General features: G+C 39.0%; 1 pseudogene; it reads right to left on the bottom strand.

Annotated features, from left to right (window-relative positions):
- Positions 1 to 5,062: 5,062 nt before the first annotated feature.
- The window catches only part of LOC103075278 (ferritin light chain pseudogene), a 20,613-nt pseudogene continuing 17,086 nt past the window's right edge, over positions 5,063 to 8,589 (bottom strand).

The following is an 8,589-nucleotide window of genomic DNA, read 5'->3' as shown; positions in this document are numbered from 1 at the left end:
CTTAACTTTTTATCACATTATTTAAGTTACAGAATTGTAAAGAACAGTGAACATCACCCAAGGACTTTGCATCTGCTTTTGGGGAAAGGGTTAACATGTTTTTGGTTGTATGCAGGATAGGTATGTCATGTTAGGTGGAAGTATGACTCTGTTATTGTCTTCTTTTGGTGATTAAGTGTGTTTAAGGATATGTGTATGAATGCCAAGTTGACAAGGAGGGAACGGTGATGGTTAGTTTTATGTGTCAACTTGACTAACCTATAGTATCCAGTTATTCTATTAGACATTAATCTAGGTATTGTTGTGAAGGTATTTTGTGGATGTGGATACCATCTATAATCAGTTGACTTTAAGTAGATTATCTTCAATAATGGTGGGCCTCATTGAATCAGTTGAAAGTCCTTAGAGAAAAACAGGTTTCCCTGAGGATAAGATATAACTGATTTTCCCCATTCAAGAAATCACAGAATAAGAGTATCCTCAGCTATTAAAATTCCTGATACCTTGGTCAGGTTTGCAGCCTTTTCCTGATCGTTTGGATCGATAGGAAATGAAATGTTTGAGAGGAAAAGGAAAGGAGCATGAGTGGAAACTACAATGAGGAAACTTTAAGCTTATTCATAATCTAGGAACACACCTAATTAGCCCAGGGGTCTTTGAATATACCTTCGGAAGGTACTGGCATACATTTGGATTAAACTCAGACTTTTCAAAATAAGCCCTAATTTTTAGTAAAGAATTTCTTTGTCCTCAAGACTGCAATATCAGCTCTCAGCCAAAAGTTTCCAGCCTGCCCTGTGGTTTGGATTTGCCAACCCCTAAACCTCAACCCCTACAATCACATAAGTATACATATGTCCCCTTCTGGCTCTGTTTCTATGACTCATTTACTCCCAGGTTGGAGACCGACACAACTAATTATGTCTCTTAGAAGAATCATATCTTCCTTTTGACAAGTACTCGGCAAACAATAGAATGGTATGTCAATTATTATATTATTTCATGCTGAAACTGACTAAATAGTCTCTATATTTCTTAGGGAACTAATCATATCAATAATCTCAATAAACTTTTTAAATCACAGGCTGACAATTTTTTGTATTCATGCACCTTCAAGTAAACCAAAAATTGTCAATTACAAGCTATAATTCTCAGTTTTATTACCTTAAAGGTTGTAACAATGTAATATGTCTCAAATTGATTGCTATTAATAGTAGTAATATTGTTTGTAAAGTGCTTTAAAAGTCCCTTCCTTATGTGAGACATTATGGATTAATCTATACCAGTTACTATCATAAAGTAAAATTATATAAACAAACATACCAATATAGTACTACACAAAATAATACTTAATTGAATATTGCTGATGAAGTGTGATACACTTGAGCTGTATTCAGCAATGATTAAAATCAAACAGATATAATAACAATAAAAAGACAACTTTTAAGATGCTCCAAAAACTGTTTTATAAATAGAGCTTCACACTAGTAACAACTTAATTATTTAAAGCTATGCAAGTAGATTAATTAGGAAAGAATATCAGGACATACGTTGGTGTCAAAGAGTGACTGGAGACATGGGCTTTGAGTTGCCAAAAGACAACTGGCTAAAACTCAAAGGACTAATTAAAATTCCAGCCCCAAATAAAAATGGTACTACAGCAGAACATTAGTCAACCATGGCGAGACACTCCACAAACAAACATAGAAATACACAAGAAAATAGAGTGCCCTTGGCCTCATTGTTCTTCACTTAACAAAGAACAAAGTGTCCCTGAGAGAAATGTATTGACTAAACATGCCCCAACCTTTTCATAACTCAATCCTCTTAAGGTGTTAACCTACCAGAAAATAAATACATGTTTGTGCTTGTGAATGAATGTTAATGCTAATGAACATAGGGAAAATTGTAATTCCATGTGCTTTGCCTAAGCTTTCCTCTTAAAGGAGCTGTGCTTGTGGAAATAATTATTCACCAATCTGATTTGAAACTGAAAGATGGCAGATGGTCAGCTCATGGTTAATGCGATACTGACAGGTTATCTATCTGAGGAAAATGTTGTATTTCCTAATATTGTAAGAAAAATTAAATATTTTTGAGAAGAGAATTTGAGAAAATTTATATTTTTAATACACAGAATCATATAAAAATGGCCACAAACAATGGCCATGTCTTTCCATTTTATATAGCTTTCATAGTGCACGTAATTCAAATGAGTACAATTCTTAAAAATAAGCAATCCACAAAATTTTTAAGAAAGATTTTGCATAAAGGGCTTAATTATGGTACAATATGGTGCTAACAATCCACTAAGGGATTGAACATTGTGAAACTTAATCCAATTTAATAACATTACAATTAAAAATGTGACTGGGGATTTGGGAATCAAAAGAAAAAGGTATGATTAATGCATTTAGAGATTTTGATTATGATCAATGATCATATACCTGGTGGTTGAAGGTTATTTTCAATCAAAATATTATATGACACACAAACTTACATATAGATTTCTGATTTCATGTTCTCTGTTGAAAGATTATATCTTTTCTTCTCTGAGAGTAATCAGTGTTGTTAAAATAAGCTGGGCAAAGAAAGAATGCAGATATGACCTGGTTAAGTAGAAGTTATATATAATGGTGATTTAGGTTTAACTTACTCTGTACAAGAAAACACATTGTCATATATCATGGAATCTGCAATATTATCTAGCTTAAGACATATTAAATTAATTAACATTAATGAAAGGAAAAAATGTAATTAGAATTGTAAATTGTCACAGATTTTTAATATCCATTATGATTTAATACAATTTAAAATGTAAAAAAAGAGCACCTTAGAATTGATAAAATACAATTTTTATATCACAGATAAATTAGTTATAAATATTTATAAAGAAACATGAGTGTCATTGGGGCACATGTGCCACAATCACCTAACTGGAATATTTGTGTTTCTTTCCCTCTTTATTTTCTCTGAGTTAATACAACTTGACTTGTGTTAATGATGCCAAAGTTCCTAAGTGTTATGGGCTGAATCGTGTCTCCCCAAAAGATGTTGAAGTTCTAGATTCCCAGTACCTGAGTGTAAAATTTTCTTGAAATATCGTCTTTGTAGATGATCAAGTCAAGATGAGGTCATTAGTGTGGGCCCTAATCTAATACGACTTTTAATAAAATATTTTAATAAAAATTTTTAATAAAAATTTAAAATAAATTTTAAATAAAAATTTTATAAAATTTATAAAATAAAAATTTCCCCTTACAAAGGGGAAATTTGGACACTTGAAACAGATGCACACAGGGAGAACTCTATGTGAAGATGAAGGCAATGATTGGAGTGATGTATCTACACATCAAAGAACGACAAAGACTCAGCAAATCACCAGAGTTAGAAAGACATGAAATAAATTCTCTCATACAGCTCTCAGAAGTAACCAACACTGCTGACACTTTGATTTCAGACTTCTATCCTCCAGAACTGTTAGACAATACATTGTTTAGCCACCCAGTTTGTGGTGTTTCGTTATGGCTGCACTGGAAAATTAACAGACTAAGATAACTTAGAAATACTTTAGCAATATATGTTTGGTGCTATTGTTTGAATAACAGAGACAACAATTACAATTTGTTTCTTATTACTCCAGTTAGGAGAGTAACATTCAGAACCCAATACCTCCAGCGTTTTTTTATACATTGCCTGCTATTGACTGTTACTCTCCTCCTACAGCATGATTATGTATTTTAAGTTATGAATAAAGGATCTGAGAAATTAATATTTACTACTACTAAGCAGGCAAATAAAAAATGAAAATCTAAAATCATGTTTCCTTAAATTGGCTAATATTTATCATAGTGAAAGTTTCCGTTAATGCCTCATGCTGCATACTGCAATAATTTTACTTATTTTAATATGTATGTGTCTCTGTGTATGCACAGAGTGTGTGTGTGAGTGTGTGTTTGTGTGTGTTTCTGTGTTGAGGAAGGTAGGGATTTTCAGGTTTCCTTCTTCTACTGTATCTTTTTGTTTTGTTTTGGTTTTCCTTTCCCTCACAGGGCCAACTCTTCAGATCTTCATTAGTTGGCATTTAAAAAAAAAATCACATGTTGACTAAATTAGTCAGAGTTAGATGATTTGTGCATCTTAAAAGAAAAGCTGTGGCTTAAACTTAGCTTTTATCTGTTTACACATAGAGAGCATAAGGGAGGAAAGACTTTTCTGATAGGTTCTGAGCCCTCCTAGGTTCTGTAGGGGAGGAAAAATAATTTTCCTTCTAACCTTCTGAGATTTTTGGCTGAGACCCCTGTGATAAAGACAGGTTAACAAGAGAAAAACAAACAGCAGTTTGTTAACATGTATACCTCATGTATATATGGGAGATACCCAGGGAAAATGAGTAATTCAAAGAGACAGCTTAGAGTTCCAGCTTATAAAGCATCTTCAACAAAGAATAAATTTGTGGAGAAGTGACAGGACAGAGGAAAGCAGTTTTAGATCTCCAAGTGTTGAGACAAAGGCTAGTTAATAAAGTTTGTTATGTAGATTCCTCTGGTGCCTTCTCCAGGCTGACAGTGTCTGATGGGGTGATTAACTTTTGTCCTTTCTGATAGAAATGGGAAGAGGGATAGCTTTGAAAATGTATGTCCTGCTTTTAAGCAAATAGGGGAATGCAAGGAGGGTTTTTCTGTTTCTGTTTTTTTTTTTTTTTATCTCCTCATAATAATTCCTATGTCAAAAATCACCTATTTCAGGGTGGCATATTCTACTACCTTCAATTCAATAGCTGAGTCTACAAAATAAGCAACAAGCAAATTAACAGAATGGATATACAAATTTATTATTTTTTAATATTGCATGCACAGGGAGTTTCACAGGAAAGAAAAAATAAGTAAATACCCAAAAAAGTGGTGACATTTGAGTTTATATATCATTTTAATAGGGGAAGGGAAGAGGAATATGGGAAACTTGAAAGTAAAAGAGGAGAGTAAAAGGTTTCTTTGTAAATATAACTTGGCCCTTTCTAAGGACTTTCTGTTTCTCTTTGTTTTGTGTTAGGGTAAAAGCTTTATAGTTTCCATCTGGGCCATGGCTTGGGCGAAGGCTCCAGAGTGGTTAAAAAGCTGCCTGGCGGCCTCAGGGAAACACTCAAACAGAAACCCTGACACCAGGGAAACGCAGAGGCGTGCCCCAAAGGCCACTGGGCTCTCGAGACTCTTAGTCGCTTGCTGGTGAGCCTTTGTAATAGGTGCTCCCCCGCCCAGCCTGGAGCCAGCAGCCTGCAGAGGTTAGTCAATTGGTCGCCCATCTTCTAGATGAGTTTCACCCTCTCACCTAGGAAGTCGTTTTCCCGGTCACTGAGCCTGGGGTCTGTGCGGGCAGAATCCAGGACGCTGCAGATCCAAAAGGGCCTGGTTCAGCTTCTTTTCCAGGAGCAGGGCGGCTTCCATGGCGTCAGCGTTTTACCCCGCTCATCCTGGGACGGCTTCTATACTTTCTGGAAGATGTGGCCACCTCGCTGGTTTTCATTTTCGAGAGGCGCTGGCGCCCTCAGGCTTCTGCTCAGCCAGCTTGGGGGAGTGGCCCGCGCCCTCCAGAGCCACGGAGTCGCGGTGGAAACCGAAGCCCAGAGAGAGGTAAGCGTAGGAGGCCCACAGATGCGGGCTGAGCAGGCGGTTGGCGGCCTCCATTCGGGGAATAATTCTGAGGAATCTGGGAGCTCTTGGTTGGTTAGAAACGGAGTTGCCTGGTGCCTGAGGCAGAGAAGGGCCGAGAAGATTGCCTCTGAGGTCGTGACTGGAAAGGAGGTAGGAGGCTGGAAGAAAGGAAGCCCCGGGGTCTGTTGCATCCTAACAGTGCTGAAGCAAGAGAGGCGTCCCAAATCTTAAGGACCCTCCAGGACGTTGCCTTTCTTTTTTTCTCTTTTTTTCCCCTTCAGAACAAAAAGTTGCCTTACACTGTGGGTAAACTGGAGCCTGTGGGAAGTGGGGGAGAAGGTGGAAGTGTGATGTTGGAGAGCCCTGAGGGTTGCGGGGAGGATGCAGAGGATCTGCCCTGTGGGCCAGGCCAGGCTGGGTAGAGGCTCACTTTTTGGAAAAGGTGAAGTGGCAGGGGCCAGATTCGCCACTTTCCACTCCTCTCACCCACCCCCCACGGCATTAAATGAACAAAAAGCAACTCTGTACAGCACAAAATATACAAGGAGGGCCTTCCCCCAAGCCCTGGACTGTGCAGAGTGGGAGGGGCAGCTCTGGAGCACAGGGTTGGGGCCTCCAGCTTTTGACACCACCCCAGGCCCCTTCCCAACACCATGGGGCCAGGACTGGCAGCTCTGACCAGGAAACAAAATGCCAACTTCCTCTGAAATGTGTGTGGGACTCCTGGCTCAAAATTTTCCTCTTCTCAGACCCCAGAACTTTCTCAGGAACAACTGGCCTGAGCTTCTAGAATAGATGGGAGGTGTGATAGTTTGTGCTGAAGTTTGTCTGGGTGTGGTGTACACTTCTAGCCTACTGTCCTGAGATTAGCAAGAGTCAGTCTTCCCCAGGTGGATGAAACTCCTGAGGAGGGGATTTAGGACAATTGAGTTCCCTCTGGAGGATCTGTTCTTAGGCAGATCAGGAGAGAGAAGAGAAAGTCTCTCCTGACATTTACTCTATTTCAGATGCCTTCAAGATGAAAATGTTACCAACCAGGGTTCTTGGCCTGACCCAATCAATAGAAATTGACTAGAGGCCAGACAAGATATTCAGGCACGGCTTTATTGGGGCCCCTGCTACAGCAGGGGGAGAACAAACAACAGGTTCCCTTGCTTGCTTGCTCCCTGAGTGGGGGCAAGCTTGTTCCTTACATGGGGTGAGGGTAGGGGTGTGTCCAGGGACCCATCAGGCCAGAGGGGCGGCTTAGGTGTTTTGCCCACCCCTTAGGTGGTGGTGTGTGCAGGGGGCATGCACAGTACCCTGTTTTTGCTTCAGGCTCTTCAAAAGTGGCAGTTGGGTTTTTGGTCTCTTTGTATCTTTTGGGTCCAGAATTTGCCCGGACTGCTGCAGGTAGTTATTTTTAGTTCCACATAGCTTCTTTGTATGTTGTTGCTGGAGGAGAGGTGTTTCCAGGTGCAAGCATTGCAGCACTGCAGCAAAGGGGCCCAGGTCCCAGCCTGTCTCAAAAATAATCAATATATCAAAGTGGCATATTTGGGGATGGCAAGTCTTGACCTGCTTCTAGGTGATATAGTTCTAGAGAAAATATAAACGATACACTAAGTCAAAATCAACATATGAAAAATATCAAGAATGTTATGGAGGTCCATTTATATAACTACTATCGTAATGCCAAGGTTTTTTTAAAAAAAATTAAAATCAATATTTTCAGAACCTATACCACAAATATCAGTATTTTGTTGCAAATAATTCATTTCAGAAATAAATTTGAAGCAATGGAAAAATCCAGTCAAATGCCCCAGTGATGAATTAAAGGATTACATTTATAACTTTTTCCCTTGATAAGCACAATGGTATATGTTTATAATGCCTTAAACGTGTGCTATGTCAAAAATATGCTGTAATTTGAGCTATATTTTTGAGCATTTAAATTTTGTTATGAAATTTAAAAACTGTTTCAAACTTTGTGGTATTTTTCAAAATTACAAATAATTAGCGTCCCGTGATAAGAACTGCTTTGGAGGGAGCTCTACTTCCAGAATAGCTGTGTGAGCTCTGTCGCCCTCATGGCAGCAGAATAGCCATAACAGGTGAAAATTATGAGACATGACCATTTAAAGTTTCTGCAAATTCTCCTAAAAAACATACAGAAAATTTTTTTTTCAAAAAAGTCTACACATGGCACTTGGGGTGCAGTTCTTCTTCCAGCTCAGGGCTATTATATCTCTCTGGGAGGGTCAGGCTGCCAGCATTTTTCATACTTCCCTACCACTGGTTATCTGGGGAAGGGTGGATTTGCAGAGGTTAAACTTCAGTCAGGTGCAGCTGATAAACTGAGGGCTCCTTTCTTCCATCCAGCCTAACTTTAGGGTGAGGTTGAGGCAGGTGAAACAGGATGAGAATAGTTTGGCCCCAATTTCCCCCTCCCCAGCTCTCTTACATTGCAGAGATTCCTGAAAGAGGCAGGGGGAGAAGATCAGAGGTAACCACCCCGATTGCACACCCTGTTTAAAGTGGAGCAGTCATTCCAAGGGAAGTGGGCCACTCTCCTCACCCCCAGCTCCATAGCAGAAATTCAGAGATTTTTTTTTTTTTTTTTTTAACTCAGGAAGAGAGGCAAGCTGTAAGAACAGAGAACACCAAAGCTCTTCTCAGGGGAGCTATCTTTATTTGGGACATAGTTTGGGAAAGTTCTAGCCTAAGGATGCTATATTAAAAAACAAAAAACACAGTGGAGATTTTGATGGTAACACATTAAGATAAAGCTTGTAGTTCCATGAAAGGAGCAAAATAAATCACAAGCCAGCTAATTTACCAAAGAGAACTAAGGAAAGGGACAGCTAAGAATTAGCTAACAGCTGGCAGATAGTGGAGCCTAATGGTTGGATGTGATACCAGAAGAAGCAGAGAGCATAACAGAAAGATCAGGGAAAGA

Source organism: Lipotes vexillifer, unplaced genomic scaffold (assembly GCF_000442215.2).
Source record: "Lipotes vexillifer unplaced genomic scaffold, Lipotes_vexillifer_v1.1 scaffold1244, whole genome shotgun sequence".
NCBI lineage: Eukaryota > Metazoa > Chordata > Mammalia > Artiodactyla > Lipotidae > Lipotes > Lipotes vexillifer.
Note: the sequence above shows the minus strand (reverse complement) of the source record. Positions and strands in the feature narration are given on the sequence as shown.